The following is a 27,073-nucleotide window of genomic DNA, read 5'->3' as shown; positions in this document are numbered from 1 at the left end:
TAAGTCTACAGAATTGCTATCTAAGTCTGTATCAAATGTCTGTATCAAATGCTATCTAAGTCTACAGAATTGCTATCTAAGGGGGTGGGGTAAGTGCTATGGGCCATGATGGAGTCTGAAAAGGTGGGTTTTCAGACTACGGCGGAAGATTGGGAGTGATGCTGCAGTTCTGACTGCAATGGGAAGTGCATTCCACAGTTTTGGAGCCAGAAGGGAGAAGAGTTTGGGACGTGTGGAGCGTTGTCCCGGCGTTTTTAGTGAGGGTACTTCCAGCTTCCCTGCGTTGGCTGATCTGAGTGAGCGGGAGGGTTTGTAGGGTTCGATCATACTTGCAAGATATGGGGGAGCCATACCTTTGGTTGCTTTGAATGCCAGCATCAGAGTTTTGTATTCTGTGCGGGCAGCGACCGGGAGCCAGTGGAGGGAGCTGAGCTGTGTGTGTGCGGACCTCTCTCTCTTTTACATTGTGCAGCAGCACACCTGACGAAGAACATTTGATATTTGATATTGATTAAATACAATTGTTGAAATGCAATGCGTTTGTATGTATTGTGTATGTGACTTTAATATGGTCCCGAAAGTACATCAAGATCGGTAGGAGATGCTGGTTGGCCCTTGGGGTGTTTTCATATTTTCTAATTTATTTGGCAACGTTTGAAGCAGGTTTGGACACCCCTGCTGCTGTATAATGTACTGTCTGTTGGGTGTGTGTTGTTGTTGTGTTGTTGGTTGACTCATGCACGGATGGCAGCTTCCAGGTTCCCCAAGGCTGCTGGTGTGTGATCTGACTCCAGATCCACCGTTGTGTCGCTAACACTGCTGCTGTTTAACCCAGTCCATCCCATCTATAATATAATGAGCCCTGTCTCACACCCACGCCATCTCAACAACGTACAGTACTTCTGTTTAACCCAGTCCATCCCATCTATAATATAATGAGCCCTGTCTCAACACCCACGCCATCTCAACAACGTACAGTACTTCTGTTTAACCCAGTCCATCCCATCTATAATATAATGAGCCCTGTCTCACACTCACACCCACGCCATCTCAACAACGTACAGTACTTCTCCCCACGCTGATTTGCATTCTTATTATTGCTTTCAAAGCGCTTGTTGTCGATGCAGTGTTTCACATGATAACGACGTGGCGTCGGAAGTGTGTGTTTGGAGTAACAGTCTTTTTCTTTTTCAGCCCTTGAGGTATTATACAAAAATAATATACTTAAAAGTACTTAAATGATCACCCTGTGGGTCCCGACCCACATGTTGAGAACCACTGGTCTAGAGGGGCGGGTGCTGGTCAAAAACATGCAGTGGTATCCTATTGGTTCACTGCTCTGAGCGCCCGCCCTCTGAGTATTTCTATATTGCAGTATTGATACTTTTTACTAAGTAAAAAAAGTAAAAAAACTTTGAGCACTTTCCCCCCCACTGCTCTCTGGTAGGTAGAGGAACTCTCACAGTAACTCTTTGACTATAGCACAGCATGCATTGCACTCTGTTCATTCCTCTCATTCTAGTGGTTCTCAGGGGATCTGCTGTTGGAACGCCATCACACAACCAACCAAAACACCCTCTGCTCTCTGAAAATGTTACAGTTGACACACGCACGCACGCACACACACACATGCACAGCACGCACGCACATGCACGGCACGCACAAAAGTTTCCTCAGCTCTTCTGATCTATATTTAGACTCTTCTGCTTTTTAGAAGACAGCGTGTTGAACTTTCTCATGGTCTGCATCTGTCTGTCTATCTATCTATCTATCTATCTATCTATCTATCTATCTATCTATCTATCTATCTATCTACAAACGTGTGTGTGTGTGTGTGTGTGTGTGTGTGTGTTAGTCTGTCTGTGTTAGTCTGTCTGCCACGCACGCACGCGTACGCACACACACACCTCCACTGGGAAAGGACTGAGTGGACGCCATGGCAACCAGCAGTCTCACATGGATTTGTATTGAGCATCACTTAGAAATACAGTGAGAGAGGTGGGAGGGGGCGAGAGATACAGGAAGGGGACAGAGAGAGAGAGAGAGAGAGAGAGAGAGAGAGAGAGAGAGAGAGAGAGAGAGCTACTGGGTGTAGCTGGATTGTGAGCAGCTGATCTGTGGTGTTTCATCACCATATCTTCCTCGCACCTGTTTATTCAGCACACTCGCTCTCTCTCTCTTCTCTTCTGTTCTGTTTTCCTCCTCCGGCAAACTCATATTTATTAACTCAAAACGACTCGAACAAGGAAAGTCATTTTAGATTTTATGTGTTTGCTATTCACAAACGGCAGATACACAAGCTCACAGCACATCACTGCATGCCACGCTGCTCTAATGTACAGTACATCTGCTATACACCCCCTGGACATCACACGAGGATGCCGCAGGGACTTAATTACCCCCAATTCAACCCTTGATGCTGAGTGCCAAGCAGGGAGGCACCTCCCTGAATTAAAAACAAAATTCATTAAGACATCAAAGAAACATCAAAGAAGTTCCATACATTTGAAAACAAGTGTTTTCACGTCGTGAGCTTGTAGATCTGCTATTTTCACTATAGTTTGGGTCCCGCCGGGCAAACAAACATCTTATTTCTCTGCTGGACCTTTTATCCAAAAAGTCTGGAAACCACTGCTGTAGATGCTTTTTTATCGAGAGAGAAAACATGGACCAAACGCCAGCTGACATCAGTGAGGTCTAGTCTTTCTCGTCTCCTGTGGTTAGATTGTACAACGCCGAGCTAACCTACTAACGCTCATCTTCTCTGCTTCTTTCTCCACGGCTCTCTTCTCACCCTGTGGCTCCTAGGAATGCACTAAACCACAGGTACTGTACCTCTTAGCGCTGTGAAGACAGTGTGTGGGTGTTTGTGTGTCTCTCTATTATATTGTGTCTGTCTGTGCTATAGCAAGTCTGTATCCCTGTCCGTAGTTGCTGAAAGTAGTAAGCCTTGCAGAGCCATGAGGCCCATAGGGCAGGAAGTAGCCTGTTTCTGTAGCGTGAGGCGGCTTCATGCACAAGTACACCCCCTGGACATGATGCACAAGTACACCCCCTGGACATTATGCACAAGTACACCCCCTGGACATGACGCTAGTATGTCGCAGCGACTTACCCCAATCCAACAAACAGTTGCTGAAAGAACAAACATCTTCCATGTGCGTCAACGGCTCATGGGCTCAGAGGAAAGTCTGTGCCACATTCATACACTCCCAAAACAAACCAATCTAATTAATTGTGCTGATCAACGTCATGCTCCTGTTTACTTCCTCACACCTTATCGTGATGTTGATCTCCGAGCCTGGCGGCGGAGGACCAATCAAGTTTGATTGAGGCGTGATGCCGTCCTCTCCTCGCGCGGCTCAGAGATGATAAGCCAGCGATAAACATCGCTACAGCACCGCCGCTCTGGGGCTCTAAAAGTGAGGTAATGAGGACAATTTAGCCGTTTGAGCTTCATGCTATATATCTGGCGTCGATGTCACAGATAGTGGTATTGATTTGTCTTTGAGTTTATGGCAAATAACACCCAGATTATTATGTTTGGTTGGGTGTGTGTGTGTGTGTGTGTGTGTGTGTGTGTGTGTGTGTGTGTTGATAGCCCTGTAGTTTGACTAGTAGATATCATCGCAGTCCTATCAGCAGAAAACTCATATCTCCCTATTGTTTTGTACTGTGTTGCAAGCTCTCAATTAATTGTGATTATTTTTCATGCTCAATACCAGTGAAAACTATTAACAAGAGCTTGTGACTTACTGTAGCATCATCTATATGAGGGATGTGTTGGAACGCAGGTATGCTTTTTGTCTTTTGCTGTGAAGTAACGGTTTTGGACACGAGGTTGCTGACCAACATCAACGATGCATTGATAAGGTCTGCCGTGTTTTGTTTTGTTTAACTTTTACGCTTATATTTATGTCATCGTATGTCATTCTGAATGGCTCTGATAACAAAACAACTGCACCCATAGTCTGTAGAGATACATCAAAGATGCGATTGTAATCCATCTGTAATGGATAAAGCCTTGGCCTGGCAGAGAGGTCATCAGGTGGTCCCGACCTTCTTAAAGTGTTTTGACCCTTAACCACAACAGTCAGCAGTGATTGCTGGCCAATTCACTGCCCATCTCATCCAGGTTTCCAGCTATTGTCCTTTCTCTTAGTATGCCAGAGCCAAAGAACACACAAGGCTGTGTGTGTTCTTTGGGGATTTTTATTCAAGGTGGTTTGTAAATGTTTGAGCCTTCTCCGCGTCTGTGTCACTGTCCTTGTTGTTGCCGTTAGATATTGGCTCGGTACTCACAGAGGTCTGTTACCAGAGTTTGGTGCATCATGCAAGCGTCAATAAAACCCAGCTGGATGGAGCCGTTCCTGACCTCTGTCAGTATTCCACTCAACTTCATCACATCTAACACTGCGCAAAAATCTTGGAATACGGATGTGTATATTACAACAAACTCCCGTAAACTCTCGAATTCTACCATCACACCTGTATATTACCGTATATTTACTGTATATGCTGCTAAACTTGAGATTTATGGGCAAAATACAGTGCACATAATTGCCCGTTAACTCCTCTTTTCACGCAGTGTAAGCAGTATATTCCGAAATATTCTCTGGGGAGGGGCTACTAGCTTCTGTACAAGAGTTGTTGCAGAGAGTTGTTGCAGAGAAAATACAGCTACAATGTAAAAGGATGCATACAATTAAAAACTAAAAAGTCAGCTCCCTCTTTCTTGGGACTGTTAAACAGCCTGTATTTGTTTTGTTGAAATTTTGTTAATGGGCTAATAATGGCATGCACATAACTCATTCAGGTTCGTACTGCAGGGAGAGAGTGTTGGCGTGATTAGGAAGAGATTTTTGGAGCTCTGACAAAAGTCATCCATAATTGAATGTGGGGGAGAAAAAAAAAGAAAACATGACTTCCCATTGAAGTCTATGGAAAACTCTCGGGATGTCTAATAACACAGGGAGGCGTGGCAGCGAATTTGAGGGAGCCTAGAGAAATGAGAGGATTAAATAGTTGTGCCAAAAAACAAACAAACAAATAAACACTCTGGGCTTCAAACCAGAAAGTGAAGGATTACGTGAGCGAGAGAGAGAGTTTGAAACAGATTAAAGCTTAAGGTGTAGAACCAGACAGATGTGGGGGTTGGGGTGGAAAGAGACGAGGGAAAAGACAGGAGGGAGGAGTGATGAGAGAGAAAATAAAAGCAGTCTGTGTCTCAGTCTCACCTCGGGTCCTGTGTTTAGAGCTGATGCTCTGCATCGTGAATACAGATTAACACTATCATCATGATACGACGCTGTATCACACAATAGTAATACCATCCACCATTAGGGATGTCACCATTACAGATGTGCGTACAGTATACGTTGACGATTAATCGTCACACAAACAAGTGCGATTAACAAAAAAATACAAACATTTTTTTATTACATAATGTTGATCCTCAGGCAACTTTGGAATTCTGAGGACCTTTTCCCCCTCTAATGTTTTAATTGCAAGAATAGACGGTATATATAGTGTCTTGTGTTTGTTCTGTGCTGCTGTATGCCTTCAGGGCCTCTCCTACGCAGTCTTTTTATACCGTATGCATATACCGTAGGTGTGTGAAGTTTCTACTACCATAGTAGTCCACAATCTGCTGTAGAATTTACATTAGAGGTTCTTGGCAACTGCACTGTTGTGACGAAAAGAGAGCTGAGCCACAAGGCAAAGCTCTAAGTCTACTGAGCAATCTTCATTCCTACTCTCACCTATATGGTCATGGAGTGTGGGTCTTGACCCAAAGAATAAGGTTGTGAATACACGCGGCCAAAATGGTGGCTGGCATCTCCCTTAAAAGTTCAATCACACAAGAGAAACTCGGAGTAGAGTCGCTGCTTCTTCGCCTGAAAAGGAGCCGGCTTAGGTGGTTCGGGGCATCTGGTCAGGATGCCCTTCGAGCGTCTCCCGAGGTACAACCTCGAGGCACGTCCCACTGGGAGGAGACCCCTGGCAGACCAAGGATGAGATGGAGGCATGCATCGACTCACTGGCCTTGGAACGCCCAGGAGGAGGTTACTAATGTTGCTCTGGGGAGGGGAATCTGGAGCTCTCTGGTGGAGCTGTTGCCCCCCTGACCTGACTACGGATAAGCGGTTGAAGATGGATGGATGGATTGATTGATGGTTTGAAGTGTTAGATTGTTAGTGCAGAAAACCGAAGTAAATAAATAGCAGCATGACAGATGGGTGGTGTCTGAAAACCCATGTATTTTCTGCACATTATTACCCAGCACGTTTAATTTGGAGAGAGACTAGTTTTCATTAGAACCAGCTGGATTGGAACGTATAGGTTGACAGAGACATTTTGTCATGTCAGTTTTGACATTTCAGACGTTTGACAGGTGTCATTAATAACAATGGCACTGAGCCAATAGAATTCGGCTATGCTGACTTGGATTGCTTGCTACATGCTCAGAGATCCACGTCATCTTCCCTGCCAAGATGTTTGTACCGCTTAAAAGGAGTGGGTTGTTAATTATTAGGTTTTACACAACATTATCTATACACCCTATGAAGAGTATCTGAGGCTATTCTCTCTCTCTCTCTCTCTCTCTCTCTCTCTCTCTCTTTCTCATCTTTCCTCTCTTCATTCAACTGCTATGGCATACCTTTTAGCTATATACTTTTAGCTACACCTGACCAAAGAGAGAGAGAGAGAGGGGCTAGACATGGGAACAAATATAAATAACTGTTTGATTCCTTCCATGATATTCGTACGCTCAAAGTGTCCTCTACTGCTCTACTGTCCATATCTGATCTTCGTACTCGCTATCGGTTGAAGGTCTAGGATCTGAACTTTGACACAGAGAAAATACAGCTAAAATATAAAAGGATAATTTTCTTTTTGAGTGGTGCAACCACTCCAAGGAACAGCAATGTCTGTGTTCACCTACCTATGTGTACTGTTCACCTATGTGACGTTAACCCACCTACCTATGTGGCCATGAGCACCAGTAGGGGCGCTGTTGTTCCAGAAACAGAGAGAGAGAGAGAGAGAGAGATAGTATTAGTGCTGCACTGTTGCCTGCTAATGAGAGAGAGAGAGGAGGGGGGGAGAGGGGAGTTGCACCACTACTATCAATCATCTTAAAAAACAATCCACGGAAAATACGGAAAAGGTGGCACTCCAATCAACTTCAAAAACACAAAAAGACAGCGAGGCTTGACGTCAGTTGCATGAAGTACATATTTAATTTAATGATGTTTGGCCACATCTACAAAGGGTGATCAAAACTTCTACCACATTTTTTAAATACATCACCAGCTGGTGTCAAGTGCTGCTTTGTCTTTGGGCAGGGCGACCATTTCCCAGATTTCTTTTTTCTCTTTTTCTTTTTTTAGGATTGTTCTGACTGTCTGCCATACATTTGATATCTCGAAATGGGACATTCTGCATAATGACTACTTTTACTTTTGGTACTTTAAGTACGTTTTGAAGACAATACTTTTGTACTCTTTTGTTACACTTTTGTGTAAATGTTGAATTCCGGACTTGTAACAGATTATTTCTATGTTGCGGTATTGAAACTTTTACTTAAAGTAAAAAAGTTGAGTACTTTGTCCACCACTGGTTAGATAACGCTGAGTTCTGGTAACCCAGAACTGAGTACTTTACTTATACTTTCCAGTATTTTCTAAAAGAGCAGGTCTACAAGCTCACAACGTGTCAGGACTTGTGGACCTGCTATTCTGGCTTTTATTTTAATGATGTACCTGCTAAGTAGCTATACTACTACCTGGGTCAGACAGCCTGTTCTGTCTGAAGTAGTCTACGCTAAAGAGTTGGATAAGAGTGGCTGATGGATTCATGAAATTAAATTACAGAGGTGACGCTTACAAGGTAAATACACTAAAGTTTGCCATGCATTATGCAAAGTAAATATAATACAATTTGATATACAGTAATAGTATAGTGTGGGTTAATAATTAGGTATAGAGCTTATTTAAATCGGTGATCGTGCATGTGCATGCGACATAGCCCCACTAGTGAACTCATTTTGGGCGGGAATCCCTTTTGGTATTAGCAGTATGTTATGCCTTAGCTATTGAAGAATAGCAGATCTACAAGCTCATAGCGCGCCACCGAGTGGAGCGCTACGAGCTTGTAGGTCTGCTTTTTTAGAAAAATCAAAGAACCACTTACATAGAAACATAGCTTTTTCAGAAAACTGTCAGGATCTAGAAGACATTTTTAGAATCTGATCTCAGGTCAAAATGGGTTAAACGTTTGTCTGATGAGAAACCCAAAACAGTCAAGTAGAGTTCAGTGGGTACTGTACCATGGCATACAGTGTAAATGTGAAACCCAAAACAGTCAAGTAGAGTTCAGTGGGTACTGTACCATGGCATACAGTGTAAAGGGTACGTTCAAGAATGATTCTCAAATGCAATCAAAAAGGCCACAGGTTCAACCCTACAGCAGCAGTCAGTCAGTCTTGAGACCAAGGAAAGGGTGTGTGCGTTTGTTGAGGCCCAGCTCTATGTCTTGGCTGAGGTCTGAGATATTGTTTTCAGACCAAACCTTTCCTTCCCCTTGCCCTCTGCATTGTTCTGGTGATCCGCACGTATTTGTTTACTGTAGGTAGGAAATCCTCTTCCTGGTATAGGGTGTTGAACACTGTAGCCGTTTCCTCTGGCTGGCCCGGCCCGTATCACTGAGTGAGTTCCCAGCCTGCACAGTGTACCACAGCGGCAGGATCTGCTAAACTGCACTGGTCTTGCAGAAGTTGGGAATCAGGGTTTCAGGACCGATAACGTACTGTACTGTACTGTTTTTTACTCTGAATTCACATTAGTTGTAAAGAATAAATCCGGTTTTCTTCCCTCATAGAAGGACCAATTTCATCTTCACGAGACACTACTGTTGCAATGTTTCAGCAGTGCTTTATCAGTAACGGTTATTAGCTCAGGATAGATTTTTTTATACGGTCTATCTATGCTCAGGATGAACTAAAAATGATGGATGGTGTTTTGGACTCCTTTGTGTAGTCTGAACAATGAATGTTAATATCACTGTCAAACTTTTAAAAGATTTAGTTTAAATTTGGTTTGTTGCTATGATTGAGTCACTTGGAGCGTGTCGCTACGTTTCAGATTATTGTTCTTTTTTTTGTTACATGTGTGCTGTGCACGTTGCGTACACGCGCGCTGTGCACACGTACATGCATGCTGTGCACACGTACACGCGCGCTCATGTCAGGCTGTGTGCAGCTGCAGTAACGAGCTTTTTATGGTCCTACTGTTACGCACCGTCAAGTAAACACTCAGACTGTCACATGACCTGTCCGTCTCATAATGCTGCTGGGAACAGTTGAAGTCATGTTGGGTTTAACCCCAGACTCCCCCCATAACCCCTTAATACCCCCCTCCCCCACCCCACCCTCGCAATGACATACTGTACTCAACTCTACAAGCATTGTAATATTCTACTCGTATGAACTGCACTCAGTGTGATATTCAGCTCATATAAAATCTAAACTACAGCTGTTGTAAATAATATTCAGTTAATTGCGAAGCAGTGAGCACTTACTATGAGACCTAGCAGATCATGTCTGTCTGTGTGTGTGTCTGTCCCGCTATACGTCCAAATATGGAGTGTGTTGCATCAGCAATCACTCAGCTCCATATATGGGCACAAAAGGGGCCAGGTCCACATATACAGTAACAGCGGGACAGACACACAGACAGACAGACAGACAGACAGACATGATCTGCAGGGTCTCAGCTGCATTCGCTTCCCGCGTTTGCGCGTCTTACTGGTATAAACTAACAGTGTGTAATATTCAGTTCATATGAATATGAACACCTCTTTTCATATAAAATCTTTGAAATATTCTATTCATATAAACTAGTTGTGTCATATTTTGTTCATAGTCTAGATTCAGACACCTATACTGTATGAGATTTTTCTTTTTTTTTTTTTTTTTTTTGAGCAATAATTGTGCAGCACTATAGTTGGCTGTCCAATTCATTTGAGTTACTCTTATGTTTTTGCTACAATTAGAGAGACTTTTTAAGAGAGGTTTAAGTCATGAAGCACTTTGATGTTGTCAGTTTAAAGCTAAAGCCATACTGTAGTAGTTGGCTTCATTCAGCAACTACAGACTAAAGAAGATACATATTTTCATGGAGAAAATAAGAATCGGGTGAGAATCTCAATTCACGTGGAGGAAAATCGAGATTCACATTTGAGCAACAATTGTGCAGCCCTAACACTGTCCACTCTGTGTGATATTCTGTCCATATTACCTCTATAGTCAATGTGTTATAAATCAGCCATTACACTGACACAGACCTCATAGAGACAATAAGACCGCCTGCCATCATCACATGTATTATTCTGTGTGTGTGTGTGTGTGTGTGTGTGTGTGTGTGTGTGTGTGTGTGCGTGCGTGCAGTGTAAGCACTTACGCTATTCCCTGCAGGCGTGACCCGGTTGCTATGGTGATGTAATGACGCGCCCCTCTCTCTCCCCCGATGATTGTTGCCATGGTTAATGAGGGGGGGGGGGGGGGGGGGGCAGGCGGCGTGCACCTGAGCTTTTTGTTTTGATGCATTACATCATCGTTGGGGGAGGAGGTGATGTCATAGTGATCATAGTGCATCATCTTTCTCTCTCTACCTCTCCCCTCATGGCCACAGATGCTATAGTAGTAATCATAATCATCATAAACATCATAGTAATAATACTTGGATTAGTAAACATATTTATTATAAATTGTTTTCCAGTTTGGCTAAATCGTATTCGAAATGATGTTCAGTGATTGTTTTGATATTTGCCGCTGTAGGCTATTTAGCGGTAAATGGGGTATAGGCTAAATAAACTTTAGCTTTAGCGCTCAGAGCGTTTATAAAGAATCTTATTGACATGTACTGTACTACACTGTTTGTTAAAGAAATGACTGAAATAAACTAAAGACTAAACTAATCATAATAATCATAATAAAACACCCACTGTGATCCCTATGTTGGGCAAACAAAAAATCGCAAAGACAGCACACTACTAGCCAACAACGTGTCACATTGGGATCAGCAATTTTTTGTTGGAAAAAAGACCTAGCCTGGATGACAATAATAATAAATAATACTAAGAAACTTTATTGGTCCAACAATTTAAATCAGTGCGGCGATGCAAATAAAATGCAAGGGATATTATCAGAATCCTGGTGGTAGCTAATTTAGCTGAGAGCTGCTGGGACATGGATGGACTGATCCTAAAGCTGTTGTTGACTGTTTGAGTTGGCATTTAAGACTCATTGTCGTCTGTCTAGTCTTTGTCATTCAGATCAGCTCTGCTCGCATATCAGCCCCACACACACACACACACACACACACACACACACACACGCAGTCACACACATTCACCTTTGTCTCTCAACGCTGAGTGCAACATAATGAGGTGATGGTGCAGATGATAGTGCTGTGCGTGTGTGTGTGTGTGTGTGTGTGTGTATGCACACTTGTATTACTATACCTGTGAGGTATACAAGTACAATTTGAGGTCTAGACATGTTCCTGCATGGTCCTCATCATAGGTGCTGGAGAGGGGGTCCTTTGGGAATGACTGGTCTAAATGTATTTATATTTTTTCCCCGACCGGCGCTGCTGGTCTCTTAGGGCCTGATTCACAACGGCGTTTACGGTGATAACATGACGTGAAGCTAGCGGAAAGGCATTTACGTGGATTTCCCACATTAATTTGGAATTCATGGAAATGGCCGTGAACTTGACGCTCACGTACGTTGGTCGGAAACTCCGTCAATTCCCACGGGACGTCTTTAGGTGGCGGAGACGGCCCAGACGGGAGACATTTGCGGAAGCATACACGTGAGATTTATTCAGAAGGCTTTAGTCTTCATGCTGAATCAATAAATTGTTCCCAAATCTCAGATAAAATATGTAGGCATGTGACATATAGACATATTGGTCGATCAGCACAAAATAAATGATAGCCTATATAATAAAAGCTGAGTGCACTTGTATGCCTAAATGCATGCATTTCCCCATACAGAAACTGCCCCTGCAAGCCCGACACCTTTTTATTTATTCATTAGGATATTACTATAGCATGCGCGATTGCGCTTCTCACTTGACAGCTTTCTACTCGCAGTGCAACGGTTGTGAGCTTGTAGATCGGCTCTCGTGCATGTTAAAAAACAAACTCACAATTATAATAAGAACACATAGGCTTATCTGCATTCTGCACTACGAATCCAACATTGTTTAGTGTAGTAATGCCTGCAGTAGGCGGCAGGCCTATTGAAATTGTTTTGTTACGGAGCTCCTTGAGTCAGTTGACTGTCGGTCGGTGTGTGTGTGTGTGTGTGTGTGTGTGTGTGCAGTGTGTGTGTGTGTGTGTGTGTGTGTGTGTGTGTGTGGGGTGGGCAGACAGCAGCGTGCTGCCGATCCGATTCACATTGGAAAATGAATGGGCTATATAGCCCTGTATAAAAAATAGAAGACCACATTAGCCTGGGAGGCGGCCTTTTTTCCGACAGCATTCTAGCCGACGGGGCAACGGTCCGCTCCGCAGCTCCACATGCGCTGCTCCCGTGCTTGCAAATATGAAGGACAGACTTTATAATCATGTATTGATATTGATCACATGCATGGATGCCACACACAGAATAGTTTAACTCACTGGCTAAACTCACTGGATTATAATTTCCTAAATTCTTCAGACAAGAGGATCCCAATTATTCACTTATGAATGTATAGGCTTGTAGCCTACTGTTCTTTATCGCGCAAGCCATGCCCCCCTCCCTCTCTCCTCTCTCTCTCTCTCTCTCTCTCTCTCTCTCTCTCAAAAGACGACTTTTGCATTGACATATATCCGATATTTTAAATATCGGATAGGATAGCCTATGTTTTACCTCTGACTGCAAAGTGCAAAGGTATGAGTGCAGCACCCGCCTTGGTCCCGAACTTAATTAAATTAATTATAATTATATTGTTTCAGCAGCGGAGCACGCACCGTTGTGGACATATTAATAGAGTGCGGGCTATATTCATGCATTGACCGCGGCTGTGAAGCCGCTGCGGCTGCAAAGCCTTTTTTCTTTTTTTGACAGACCAAACTGCTGTCTGCTGAGTCATGCTTGAAGCCTTTTATGGTGCGATATGGGGCGTGGATCAATGCAAATGAGGTTGTCGGGTGCTTTTCCGATCACTTTGCACCCACTGCATTCAGTATGACATACACCTGCGATACGCCAGCGCACCTGTGGTACACACCGCTCTCTGAATAACACGTCATCTCAACGTAGCTTGATCGGACGGATAAATACGATATCTGTTTCCACCACAGTGTAACGGTGGCGTATTTCATTTTAATGAATCAGGCCCTTAGTCTCTAGCACCGTTCCCATGTTGTTGTGTATTGGCTGCCTCTGCATGCTGGCCTCTTGCCTCAATGACCTTTCTGGCTGTATAGCCTATAGTATAGGCCCTATACCCTACAACGTGTAGTAGGACTAACTGCAGTTGCTCTCTAGTCGCAACTATAGATCTCAAATATTTTTACTTTTTACGTCCCAACGGCGCCACTGGTCCTCATAAGAGAAATTGTTGTTTTATGTTTAAAACAATTCGGGGAGTTAAGATTTAGCTTGGGGTCACCCGGTCAGGATTAGAAATGTAGAGGTTAGGTTTAGGGTAGTCTCGCGTTGCCTCTCGCAATTTTCAAACGCTTCCGTCTGGAGAACGGAAGCTCTGATCATGAGCAAGCCATAAAGCGGAAGTGAAGCCTCCTCCCCACTTCCGTTTCGTCTTTACAGTCGTGCAAGACATTGTGGAATAGTTGTCTGGCTACGCGAGACTAGGTTTAGGGGTTAGGGATGTTGATGTAGACTGTAGAGGTTAGGTTTAGGGTTAGGGATGTCGATGTAGACTTTAGGGGTTAGGGATGTCGATGTAGACTGTAGAGGTTAGGTTTAGGGGTTAGGGATGTTGATGTAGACTGTAGAGGTTAGGTTTAGGGTTAGGGATGTCGATGTAGACTGTAGAGGTTAGGTTTAGGGGTTAGGGATGTCGATGTAGACTGTAGAGGTTAGGTTTAGGGGTTAGGGATGTCGATGTAGACTGTAGAGGTTAGGTTTAGGGGTTAGGGATGTCGATGTAGACTGTAGAGGTTAGGTTTAGGGGTTAGGGATGTCGATGTAGACTGTAGAGGTTAGGTTTAGGGGTTAGGGATGTCGATGTAGACTGTAGAGGTTAGGTTTAGGGGTTAGGGATGTCGATGTAGACTGTAGAGGTTAGGTTTAGGGGTTAGGGATGTCGATGTAGACTGTAGAGGTTAGGTTTAGGGGTTAGGGATGTCGATGTAGACTGTAGAGGTTAGGTTTAGGGGTTAGGGATGTTGATGTAGACTGTAGAGGTTAGGTTTAGGGTTAGGGATGTCGATGTAGACTGTAGAGGTTAGGTTTAGGGGTTATGGATGTCGATGTAGACGGTAGAGGTTAGGTTTAGGGGTTAGGGATGTTGATGTAGACTGTAGAGGTTAGGTTTAGGGGTTAGGGATGTTGATGTAGACTGTAGAGGTTAGGTTTAGGGGTTAGGGATGTCGATGTAGAGCTTAGGTTTAGGGGTTAGGGCTATGCCTGGTTTATAATTACCAAAATTAGCTGCAAGCACTTCTTGTATGCCATTTTCAACTTTATGGCTGAAAGTAGATCTCTCTCTCTCTGCTCGTTTCTCTCATTTCTTCTCTCTGTCTAGCGGATTCGAATGAAAGTCAACCGATAATCACCAGTATAGGTTACATCAAGACGATGCAATCGACCTACTGCACGTATACTGGAGCCCACTGGCTTCGATTAGGAATCGCGGAGACGTCCGACCAGCGTTGCTCGAGTTGTCCGACTAAATATTAACCCTGACTCTAACCCTATACCTTCAGTCTTAACCGGCCACGTAAATCCCCTAACCTCATATGAGTCTTAACCGGCCACGTAAGTCAGTTTCACTTCCGTGTTTAGTAGGTCGATTGCATGGTCTTGATAAGTAACCTACTGGTGATTATCGGTTGATATAACATTCGAAGCGGGTGCTCTTTCTACCTCTTCCGTTCTCTCCCTCCTCCAGTCTCTCTCTCTCTCTCGTCCTCCATGTTGCCGGGTGTCTCGCTGCTTCCGTCGCCACAGCAACCAGAGTACCCATGGGGGGAGTATCCCTGAGTCGCCGTGGTTACCCTGGTTGAGTGACAGCGGTGACATCACAGCCACCGGCATCTCTCTCTGTCTCTCTCTCTATCTCTCTGTATGTTTCTCCCCCCCTTTTTATAACTGATGTCTTTCTCTCAGGATATCTCTCTATTTCGTCTTTCTGTATCTCTCTCTCTCTCTCTGTCTGTATGTTTCTCTCTCTCTCTCTCTCTCTCTCTCTCTCTCTCTCTCTCTCTCTCTCTCTGCCCAGGGTTGCTCTCATCACTGTTACTATGCCAACCAGCTGCTACCATCACGGTCTTGTGCTGAAGTGAGCTTGATAATGGCACTCCTCTCCTCCTCTTCTCTGCTCGGCTCCCATTCATCTCTCCTTTCTTCTCCCTCTCTGCTTCTCACCTCTCCTTGCCTCCTCCTCCACCTCCTCTTCTCCTCCCTTCATCTCTGCCTCCACCTCCTCTTCTCCTCCTCCTCCACCTCCTCTTCTCCTCCCTTCATCTCTGCCTCCTCCACCTCCTCTTCTCCTCCTCCACCTCCTCTTCTCCTCCCTTCATCTTTGCCTCCACCTCCTCTTCTCCTCCTCCTCCACCTCCTCTTCTCCTCCCTTCATCTTTGCCTCCACCTCCTCTTCTCCTCCTCCTCCACCTCCTCTTCTCCTCCCTTCATCTCTGCCTCCTCCTCCACCTCCTCTTCTCCTCCCTTCATCTCTGCCTCCACCTCCTCTTCTCCTCCTCCTCCACCTCCTCTTCTCCTCCCTTCATCTCTGCCTCCTCCACCTCCTCTTCTCCTCCTCCACCTCCTCTTCTCCTCCCTTCATCTTTGCCTCCACCTCCTCTTCTCCTCCTCCTCCACCTCCTCTTCTCCTCCCTTCATCTCTGCCTCCTCCTCCACCTCCTCTTCTCCTCCCTTCATCTCTGCCTCCTCCTCCACCTCCTCTTCTCCTCCCTTCATCTCTGCCTCCACCTCCACCTCCTCTTCTCCTCCCTTCATCTCTGCCTCCACCTCCACCTCCTCTTCTCCTCCCTTCATCTCTGCCTCCTCCTCCACCTCCTCTTCTCCTCCCTTCATCTCTGCCTCCTCCTCCTCCACCTCTTCTCCTCCCTTCATCTCTGCCTCCTCCTCCTCCACCTCTTCTCCTCCCTTCATCTCTGCCTCCTCCTCCTCCACCTCTTCTCCTCCCTTCATCTTTGCCTCCACCTCCTCTTCTCCTCCTCCTCCACCTCCTCTTCTCCTCCCTTCATCTCTGCCTCCTCCTCCACCTCCTCTTCTCCTCCCTTCATCTCTGCCTCCTCCTCCACCTCCTCTTCTCCTCCCTTCATCTCTGCCTCCACCTCCACCTCCTCTTCTCCTCCCTTCATCTCTGCCTCCACCTCCACCTCCTCTTCTCCTCCCTTCATCTCTGCCTCCTCCTCCACCTCCTCTTCTCCTCCCTTCATCTCTGCCTCCTCCTCCTCCACCTCTTCTCCTCCCTTCATCTCTGCCTCCTCCTCCTCCACCTCTTCTCCTCCCTTCATCTCTGCCTCCACCTCCACCTCCTCTTCTCCTCCCTTCATCTCTGCCTCCTCCTCCACCTCCTCTTCTCCTCCCTTCATCTCTGCCTCCACCTCCACCTCCTCTTCTCCTCCCTTCATCTCTGCCTCCTCCTCCACCTCCTCTTCTCCTCCTCCACCTCCTCTTCTCCTCCCTTCATCTCTGCCTCCTCCACCTCCTCTTCTCCTCCTCCTCCACCTCCTCTTCTCCTCCTCCACCTCCTCTTCTCCTCCCTTCATCTCTGCCTCCTCCACCTCCTCTTCTCCTCCTCCACCTCCTCTTCTCCTCCCTTCATCTCTGCCTCCTCCACCTCCTCTTCTCCTCCTCCTCCACCTCCTCTTCTCCTCCTCCACCTCCTCTTCTCCTCCCTTCATCTCTGCCTCCTCCACCTCCTCTTCTCCTCCTCCACCTCCTCTTCTCCTCCCTTCATCTCTGCCTCCTCCACCTCCTCTTCTCCTCCCTTCATCTCTGCCTCCTCCACCTCCTCTTCTCCTCCTCCTCCACCTCCTCTTCTCCTCCTCCACCTCCTCTTCTCCTCCCTTCATCTCTGCCTCCTCCTCCACCTCCTCTTCTCCTCCCTTCATCTCCTCCTCCTCCACCTCCTCTTCTCCTCCCTTCATCTCTGCCTCCTCCACCTCCTCTTCTCCTCCTCCACCTCCTCTTCTCCTCCCTTCATCTCTGCCTCCTCCTCCACCTCCTCTTCTCCTCCCTTCATCTCTGCCTCCTCCACCTCCTCTTCTCCTCCTCCTCCACCTCCTCTTCTCCTCCCTTCATCTCTGCCTCCTCCTCCACCTCCTCCTCCTCTTCTCCCTTCATATCTGCCTCCTCCTCTCCTCCCTCCTCCTCCTCTCCTCCCTCCTCCTCCTCTCCTCCCTCCTCCTCCTCCATCTCCTCCTCCTCCATCTCTGCCTCCTCCTCTCCTCCCTTCATCTCCTCCTCCTCTCCTCCCTCCTCCTCCTCCTCCTCCTCCTCCTTGCCTCTCCCATGTATCCGTCTACGTCTCAGCCAGTTATAGGCCCTGTGTGTGTCTGTCTCTCCCAGAGTTCAGTTCAGTTCAGATCTCCTTCATTGGCAGGACTGATACAAGTTATTTTAACTATAACATAAAAGGTTATATTAATTTTCTATCAATCTCTCTCTCTCTCTCTCTGCTGAATACACACACACACACACACACACACACACACACACACACACACACACACACACACACACACACACACACACACACACACAGAGAGAAAGATACACACACTAACACTGACCGAGTTAACAAAGCAAAGCCTGATTATAATCAGTGCTAAACACACACACGCACACACGGGTATCGGTGGGTGTGTGTGTGTTTGTGTGCGTGTGCGCGACCTCGGGGGAGGAGGAGGGGGAGTGGTGAAAACAGAAAGAGGGAGGGGTGCGGGGGAGGGATACTCCTCCGAGGCGAGTAGAGTGGAGACAGAGCGCTTGTATATTGAATGTGAGTGAAAGTACTGTCAGCCATTTTTGTCATCTATGTTTGTACTTGTTCCTGCATCTTTTATTTTTTTTAATTCCGGACATGTGATCCGATCCTAGTCAGGGGAGAGTCGAGGAGGGGAGAGGCGTTGCACTGTCTGTTCACACGGAGAAGATCCGAGCTCTCTCTCTCTCTCTCTCTCTCTCTCTGGGTCTCTCGCTCGCTCTCTTTTTTGGAATCTTTCTTCCTGCTCCTCCGCATCTTTAAATATCAAAATCGACGCTCTTGCTGCCTTGACAAGCAGGCAGCGAGCTGCGGAAGGCAGCGACTTGTCTGTCTGTGCATGGACTGGTGGCACAGACTGACACTGTGCACACGTCGGCGATCATCTGGAATCAGTGGAGTGGACGGAATATAATATAAGCGCCGCACGGCGGGGATTAAAAACGCATTGGACAAACCGGTCGCGTTCATCGAGACAGTATATCGGCCCTGCAGGGCGGAGAGGAGAGACATTATTTAGGGAGAAGGAGAGGAGAGATGGAGGACTGACTGGTTGTGGGAGGAGAGGAGGACGGGGGTGTTGTATAGCTGGCATTCAGGATGTTGGATTATTATAACAGCCCGCTGAATATTCTCGTAACATTATGAAACCATTAACGGCCTCAGACGGTCATGGAGTTCAGAGCCACCACCACCACCACCACCACCACCAGGATATCAAAGCCCCGGTGAGTGCGATCTATCTATCTACCGAGGCACAGTCAGAGCACACGTACAGCTGACAGCGATAAATAATAATAGCTGATCGATGTAGCCTTCATGCCTACGATGATATAGTATAGTGGAATGGCCGTGCACTGTGTGTGCAGCGCCTCATCATCATCATCATGGGCTATTTGTTTCAGGTGCTCATCTCTTCTTAACGTGTATTTCGCTCACTGACGCGCGCGTGCACGCACACACATGCGTGTGACTGTGTGCGTCTGTGTCAGACAGCAAGCACATGGCGGCCGTATTTATCATATACGTTCTCATTCAGAATCCCTTATCTATTCTAGTGTGAGTGCGTGTGGGACTGTGTGTGTGTGTGTGTGTGTGTGTGTGTGTGCATGGCTACAAGGGGAGAGGGTGTGTTTTACGAGCCGTCGGTGTCGGCGCCCTCATTAACTTTTACGACGCATTTAACGTGACAACATTTATTTGATTGTATAGCGTCGCGCTAAACCTTCGTCCGTGTTGTTCGCTTCGAAAAATAAGCAACAAGAGTAATGGATCTGATTTTTATCTGTGTGTGTGTGTGTGTGTGTGTGTGTGTGTGTGTGTGTACTTGTGTGCGCGTGCGCGCGCGCTGGCTCGGTGCTGTCCATGGTGCTGGAGGACTGGAGGCCAGAGCCGTGAGCTTGATCTGCACGTGAACTGTAAATTAATTGATCCGCTGTCTCTCTATATCGCTCACACACACACACACACACACACACACACACACACACACACACACACACACACACACTGCTGTAACTCACTATGATAGACAGATCCTGGACTTTGGAGCACATACATCATTTTTAAAGAAGCACTTTAAAGTCTATGCTCTCTCTCGCTCTCTCTCTCTCTCTCTCTCTCTCTCTCTCTCTCTCCATATAACCTTTTTTATTTCTTAAAAGAAAATACATTTTAACATCAATGGCAGAACAGACGTTTGTCTCAAGCAGGAACCCCAACCCCCATAATATCTATTTCAGTTATGATGACATCATACAGTAGGCTCCTATGCCCATTGGCTGCTGCACTCAACAGTAAATTCCCCCCATCCCTTTCAGTTGACAGCACCTTCAAATCGACACCATCGCTGGCACACTTACAGACATATGAATAATTGGCCCGTAGAAAAAGGTACAAACGTATAAATAATTGGCGCGTAGAAAGCGCTTCGGAAATGTATAATGCAAGAGCTGACACATCGCCGCTGGGTGTTGTTGTTCCATGTAGCAGATAAACTGTGAAGATGTCACACCTGTCTGTCCTCAGAACTAAGACTAGCACCTGTCTGTCCTCAGAACTAAGACTAGCACCTGTCTGTCCTCACAACTAAGACTAGCAGACCTGTCTGTCCTCAGAACTAAGACTAGCACCTGTCTGTCCTCACAACTAAGACTAGCACCTGTCTGTCCTCACAACTAAGACACCAGTCTGTCCTCAGAACTAAGACTAGCAGACCTGTCTGTCCTCAGAACTAAGACTAGCAGACCTGTCTGTCCTCAGAACTAAGACACCTGTCTGTCCTCAGAACTAAGACTAGCACCTGTCTGTCCTCACAACTAAGACTAGCAGACCTGTCTGTCCTCAGAACTAAGACACCTGTCTGTCCTCAGAACTAAGACTAGCAGACCTGTCTGTCCTCAGAACTAAGACACCTGTCTGTCCTCAGAACTAAGACACCTGTCTGTCCTCAGAACTAAGACACCTGTCTGTCCTCACAACTAAGACTAGAACACCTGTCTGTCCTCACAACTAAGACTAGCAGACCTGTCTGTCCTCAGAACTAAGACACCTGTCTGTCCTCAGAACTAAGACTAGCAGACCTGTCTGTCCTCAGAACTAAGACACCTGTCTGTCCTCAGAACTAAGACTAGCAGACCTGTCTGTCCTCAGAACTAAGACACCTGTCTGTCCTCAGAACTAAGACTAGCACCTGTCTGTCCTCACAACTAAGACTAGCAGACCTGTCTGTCCTCAGAACTAAGACTAGCACCTGTCTGTCCTCACAACTAAGACTAGCAGACCTGTCTGTCCTCAGAACTAAGACACCTGTCTGTCCTCACAACTAAGACTAGCAGACCTGTCTGTCCTCAGAACTAAGACACCTGTCTGTCCTCAGAACTGCATCGGCGTCGCCTGATGGCTTTGAACCACTTTAAAACACTTTACCTGTTGAAGAATAGCAGATCGTATAGCGGCACTCGCTGCTATTTTAGAAAAATCGTGAGAGTGAGGCACAAATCTTTGAATATATATTCTTTCACAGTGAATGTTTTTTACTCAAATATTTGCTTCTGGGGGAGTCCCTGTAAACAACATTTTTGAGATGGGAGTCCACAGCCAAATACAGATAATTCCGGGGGTCCTTGACATGAAAAAGGTTGAGCACCACTCACATAGAAACATAGGTTTTTTTTCAGAAAACTGTCAGGATTTAGAAGACATTTGTAGAATCGAACTTAGGTCTAAATGGGTTAAATGCTCTTCATCAGACATTTTATGCACGATATGATGTTGTACCACTACCTGCACAATCTTCTCATATAGGATAGTACACTATTTCCCAAACACTGGATCACGGGCCAATTTGTAAGTAAAAGTCCCATTTTCTTAGATACAGCTATCTTCTGAACAGCCAAAGCATAAGAGTGTCCCCTGTTCCGAATCTCTAGTTGAACGTGGGACAAACTTGAATTTGATTCAAACTAAGCCAAAGTTAGTATTCCTTGTTGCCAAATATTTTGACATTTCAAGCATAAAGAATAAGATGTGCTGTTCTCCGATTTAAAACGCTAATTACAGTATTTAAAGTATTAGGGAGCCAAATACTAAACTCAAGCAGCTGAGTGTCTTATTTCTGAAGCTTTGCCAACTGTGCCTACATATAAGAGAGAGAGAGAGATTCATAGAGGGAGGGAGGGATAGAGAGAGAGAGAGAGAGAGGGGGAGAGAATGAGTTTTATGTTGTGTTTGCATCATATACATATACGATTCTTTTTTAGTTTTAGTGAGAATTCATTTTATTTCACACTCGTTTTTGGCAACGTAAACGTGGGTTTCCCCATGCATGCCAATAAAGCCCCTCTGATTTGGGAGAGGGAGAGGGGTTTTGGCTTGGGTCGGGAGAGACAGCGTTATCCCACAGATTTGGCCAGAACATGGCTTTCTCATCCTCCTGATCCTGCTGGATCAAGAGATTAGAGCCTTTCTGCACCGTGTCCCATTAAACAGGCCTGATGTTCTCTCTCTGGTGACAGTCCGGGCCTGGGCCAGAAGCCATGCTGAGCGAGCCCACTGCTTCTCGGCAGGGGGTCGGGGGACCCCGCCCCCCAGCGTTCCCTGAGGGCGTTCCAGGGGTCTCGATAAGTGATTCTTAGGTCCCCAAATGTGGAGCAACAGGGAGTTACGACAAATTGTGAACTTCACCCCCAGAATAGGGTTCATCATCCGGTTGAAAAGATTGAGAGTCACTGAGGTACTATACAAACCGTACAGTCAGTGTGCTGTTTGTTTTATTTTATTTATCAACTTCCAACAATGTGCTAGTCTGCACTCAACAAGGCAGCCCAAACTACATCAGGCAAGTTTCGACATCTGTATATTATGGTCGAGAGTCGAGAGAGACTGCCCCACCCTGTTTTTGTTTTTTTAATGTACAACATGACGTTGAATATTATCTTGCAGTATACCTTAGCACAGCTCCAGCATACAGCAGAGAGAGAGAGAGAGAGAACCGCCCAGTAATGTAGGCCATTAGGTCGACTGTGTCATCTGAGGAGCACCACATCTGCTCTGATGTGAGTTGAGCGTTGAGCGTTGCCCGTTGCGTTTACTTACATCCACGCTTAATCCCCACATGACAGCTGATCGTAAATAATTTGGGGCCTGGCGTTATTATTATTTCTTTATTCAAGTATTTGTATCTTTTAATTTCAATAAATTCTCATGATTCCACAGAAGAACGGAGTAGTAGCAGATGCTACGAGCTTGTAGGTCTGCTATTTTTGAAAAATCGTGAGAATGTGCCTCAAATCTTTTAATATATATTCTTTCAGAGTGAACATTTTTAACTCAAATCTTTGCTTCTGGGAGGGTCCCTGGGACTACATGTTTTCAGATGGGGGTCGGCGGCCAATTACATATATTTTCTGTGGTCCTTGACATGAAATATTCAGCACCATTGATCTAGAAAAAAAGACATTTTAAAACGACATTTTTTTAATTTCGACGTCAGGCCTAAATGGGTTAATGCATATTAAGTACATAACACTGTACAGACTGTAAGTCATCACGGTCATAGGGCTTGATGGACTAACGGACTTCTGACCCCACCCCGTCCGCTGCGATCTAGAGCAGCTTAACGATAGCGTGGCGTTAATGTGTTTGTGACGTCCATATTGGTGTAAGGCTCAAACATGCCAACGCATCGGAGAGGTCGGCCGTGGCACCACAGAACCGGATGCACCCCTTAGTGCTTTATTGACTGGCAGACGGATGACCTAAATATGGTGGGGAGAGAGAGAGAGAGAGAGGACTACGTCTTTGTCATCCTTATTATCTACTCCTCCCCCTGACCCTCCCCCTGGTGCCAGGAGGCGGGGTTGACGAGACATTACATGGTGGTTGTAGCTGGTTATTGATATTGACATGCAGACCTCTCCAATATCGGGTTGGACTGACGATTATTGACAGACTTCCCTTCCCCATGGCGGCGTTTCCCTTTAATTACCCACAGTGCAGTGTGTTAACTTACTGCACAGCGCGTCCACATAATCATATACAGAATCACCAGGATTGATCACTAAAAAGAAATAATTACAAAGATTTAAACAAATAAATATACTGACGGTGTACTTTGGCGGGAGTTGCATGAAATTGAACGTAAGAATGAAGCAGAAAACACATCAGACATCAAGCACTAAACGTGTTAAAACCAGCACGCAGCACATGACAGCACATGACAATTACATTTGTACAATTTAGCGACTTACAGTAAGCAAGAACAACATGGTAATACATCAAATACATAGAAATTGACATCATGAATCATAAGCAAGCTAAGGAAGTGACATTCGTCTAACAGTAGAATATATTATGTACAATGAAACTATGAGAGTGCCATGTCTACATAGAATTCGATCTAAAATGCATACGTTTAGCATATACGCCTGTAAGGTCGTCGTGGCAAGTGCAACGTGGGCTGTAACAAATATGAAGAAAAAAAACTGTATTGGCAGCTGACTTCAGGAAACGGACATCACTGCCGTTCTGAGGTGTATATCACTCGGCGACAACACACCAAGCCTTAATCAGTCTTTGTCTCAGCGGCCATCAGTGTGAAGTGAAACATAATAAGGTTTGCTCAGAGAGTGCTTTCAGACAGAGATATGCATCACCACTAACACAATAGACTGTCCACCCAGTCCTAATGTAGGAGTGGGCCACAGGCGATGAGAGTGAGTTTGAATACACAAGGGGGGGGGGGGGGGGACCACCCGCCCGCCCTCAGGCTGAACCCCCCCCCCCCCCCCCCCCTCCCCACCGATCCTCCAGGCAGCCATTTTGGCTGGTGCAGCCATCCAGATAATTAAAGATGAAGGGAATATTTTTTGACACAGTCTAATCACATCACACCTCCACAGACACCGCTGGACACGTCCGGCACTGTCCTGCCTAAAAGGGCTCTGTAGCTCGCTTCATTCACGGGCCCCTAAAAGAGATTCCAAATGGAAACATTTCCTACGGTCCTTTCTAGAGTGGGTTTGTAACATTGTAAAGACACTTTTTTGTTGTTGTTGACATTTTAATGCTTTGATAGATCAGTTTAGAGAATCTAAGGGAGGAGAGACATGCGAGATGGGAGTCGGATTTGACTAACTGTGATTATGTTAAGTTTACACTTTCACCAGCAACAAATATATGAAATGAAAAAGTATAGCGTGTGATAGAGTAGGACGTCTCGATGGAGCACATAGTCACATTTTTATTTTTATTTCTCTTTTTGAAGATATGTTTTGGGCTGTTCTGCCTTTATTGATAGGACTGGACACAGTGGAGATAGACCAGAAACGAGAAGAGAGGGACTTGGGAATGACACGCAGCAAAGGCATGCATGCGCCTATATGTGGTATGCGCCTGGACCGCTAGGCCAGCAGGCGCCCCACATAGTCACGTTTTAACACTGCGTGGAACGATATATTTTGACACCCATTCCTGTTAAGTGTGTGTGAAGCTCATCGGTAGCTCTGAATAACTTGTTACACACCTCTCTGAAAAGCCAATTCCCTACAATCCTGTTTCCAAGCCCTTTTTTTCCTCCTTCCCATCGTTGGCTGCAGTTGATGAATCCAGAGGAGTCATTTCAAAGCTAGTTTCCCATAGACTGTGGTGTTAATTCCAGCTGCATAACTTTGTCGGTTCCCAGCTCCAACACTCTGTAATTAAACAGCAGAGCCGATGAGTGCTTCACATGGAGGGTTTTCCCTGCGCAAGTTCGTTTTGCAGAGAGGAGATAACTGCTCGAATCCATTTAATTGCAAATGTAGCCACAGGCGTTCCTTACTCAATCATCAGGGTGACATTTCCCACCTATTTCCAGGCTTATCAGTGGAAGATATGCTTATTTTAACTCCAATCTGGGAATGGGGGTTGTTGGATGTCACTTTAGAAGTTTAGAGTCCTCTGGGGGCTAATTCAGTGACACGTGGTAGGAGGTAAATGACCCCGTTTGACATTATGGCTGACCAGCCCCCTTTCAACACAATAAAGGTGTGATTTACAGTTCAAATGGTGAGTTGGTGTCAGAGATGTAGACGTGATAATTTAATTAGTGTGGTTGCCTATATTGATCAATTAGTCTGATTGCATTCTGTCGTTCTTCTTCACATCTCCTGATTGTTTTTTGTATTTTCCTTTGTACAGCACTCTGGAAACCTTGTGTTTTATGAAAAAGTGCTATATAAATGAATTGGATTGGATTGGACGGAATAGTATTTAATATTTATCTTGTGACCCAGTTCCAGGTCTCACTCTCAACATACTGCTTCCAAAACATGGTGTAGGCCAGGCTACATACAGTAGTGGCTTGTTGTTGTTGTTTTTTACTCAAAGCTTTCAAGCTTTCATGTTTGTCATTTTATTAGGCTAATTGCTTTTGCTTTAAGATTACATTTTTTGAGTCCCTCCTATATCCAGCTTTTAGTGTGTGTGTGTGCACAAACATTGTCCTACACAAACATTACATCCCATTGACAATGAATTGACAATTTTACGTCATAGTGTCATAGTGAGCAAATTGACCAAGTGTCTATGTTTACGTCATGATGATGTACGATGATAAGAGCACCCCTCACTTCACACAGGTGTGTATGTTTAGCATTTTTGTTTTATTTACATGGGAGCGTGTAGACTGTAGAGGGACAGAGAGTGCATAATGTGCAAGTTGCATGACGTGAGTCCAAGTCAGTTTAAGATAAGTCTTTGTTTCACTCATGTAAAATGCATGTTTTACTGGCTCTACAATACATATATTCTTGTTCACTTTTTTATGTGAGTCAGGGATTAAATCCCACCAAAGCTTTCAGTCATGTCTCTCCTATACTGTCTCCCTCTCAGCTGTCCTACTGTCTGTCTCTCCTACACTGTCTCCCTCTCAGCTGTCCTACTGTCTGTCTCTCCTATACTGTCTCCCTCTCAGCTGTCCTACTGTCTGTCTCTCCTACACTGTCTCCCTCTCAGCTGTCCTACTGTCTGTCTCTCCTACACTGTCTCCCTCTCAGCTGTCCTACTGTCTGTCTCTCCTACACTGTCTCCCTCTCAGCTGTCCTACTGTCTGTCTCTCCTATACTGTCTCCCTCTCAGCTGTCCTACTGTCTGTCTCTCCTATACTGCATCACTCTCAGCTGTCCTACTGTCTGTCTCTCCTACACTGTCTCCCTCTCAGCTGTCCTACTGTCTGTCTCTCCTATACTGTCTCCCTCTCAGCTGTCCTACTGTCTGTCTCTCCTATACTGCATCACTCTCATGGTCTTTGCTGCTGTCTGTCTCTCCTACGTCTCCCTCTTATAGATATCTATACTGTCATACTCTATACTCCCTCTCAGCTTTCCTACTGTCTG

The 27,073-nt window shown here is 45.6% G+C and overlaps 1 protein-coding gene across 10 annotated transcripts in view; it reads left to right on the top strand.

Moving 5' to 3' along the window:
• The window catches only part of rapgef2b (Rap guanine nucleotide exchange factor 2b), a 147,651-nt gene that overhangs the window by 72,077 nt on the left and 48,501 nt on the right, over positions 1 to 27,073 (top strand). The window contains exon 1 of one of the 10 annotated variants that reach the window (XR_013964779.1): positions 18,793 to 18,925. The exons of the other annotated variants lie outside the window; for them this stretch is intronic. The gene's annotated coding sequence lies outside the window, so the exon portion shown is untranslated. Of the gene's footprint in view, positions 1 to 18,792; positions 18,926 to 27,073 lie in introns of those variants that run through there. 10 annotated transcript variants of the gene reach the window in all.

The sequence above is a fragment of the Protomyctophum bolini genome (genome assembly GCF_963924005.1).
Source record: "Protomyctophum bolini genome assembly, chromosome: 10".
NCBI lineage: Eukaryota > Metazoa > Chordata > Actinopteri > Myctophiformes > Myctophidae > Protomyctophum > Protomyctophum bolini.
This window is presented reverse-complemented; position numbering and strand designations above follow the sequence as displayed.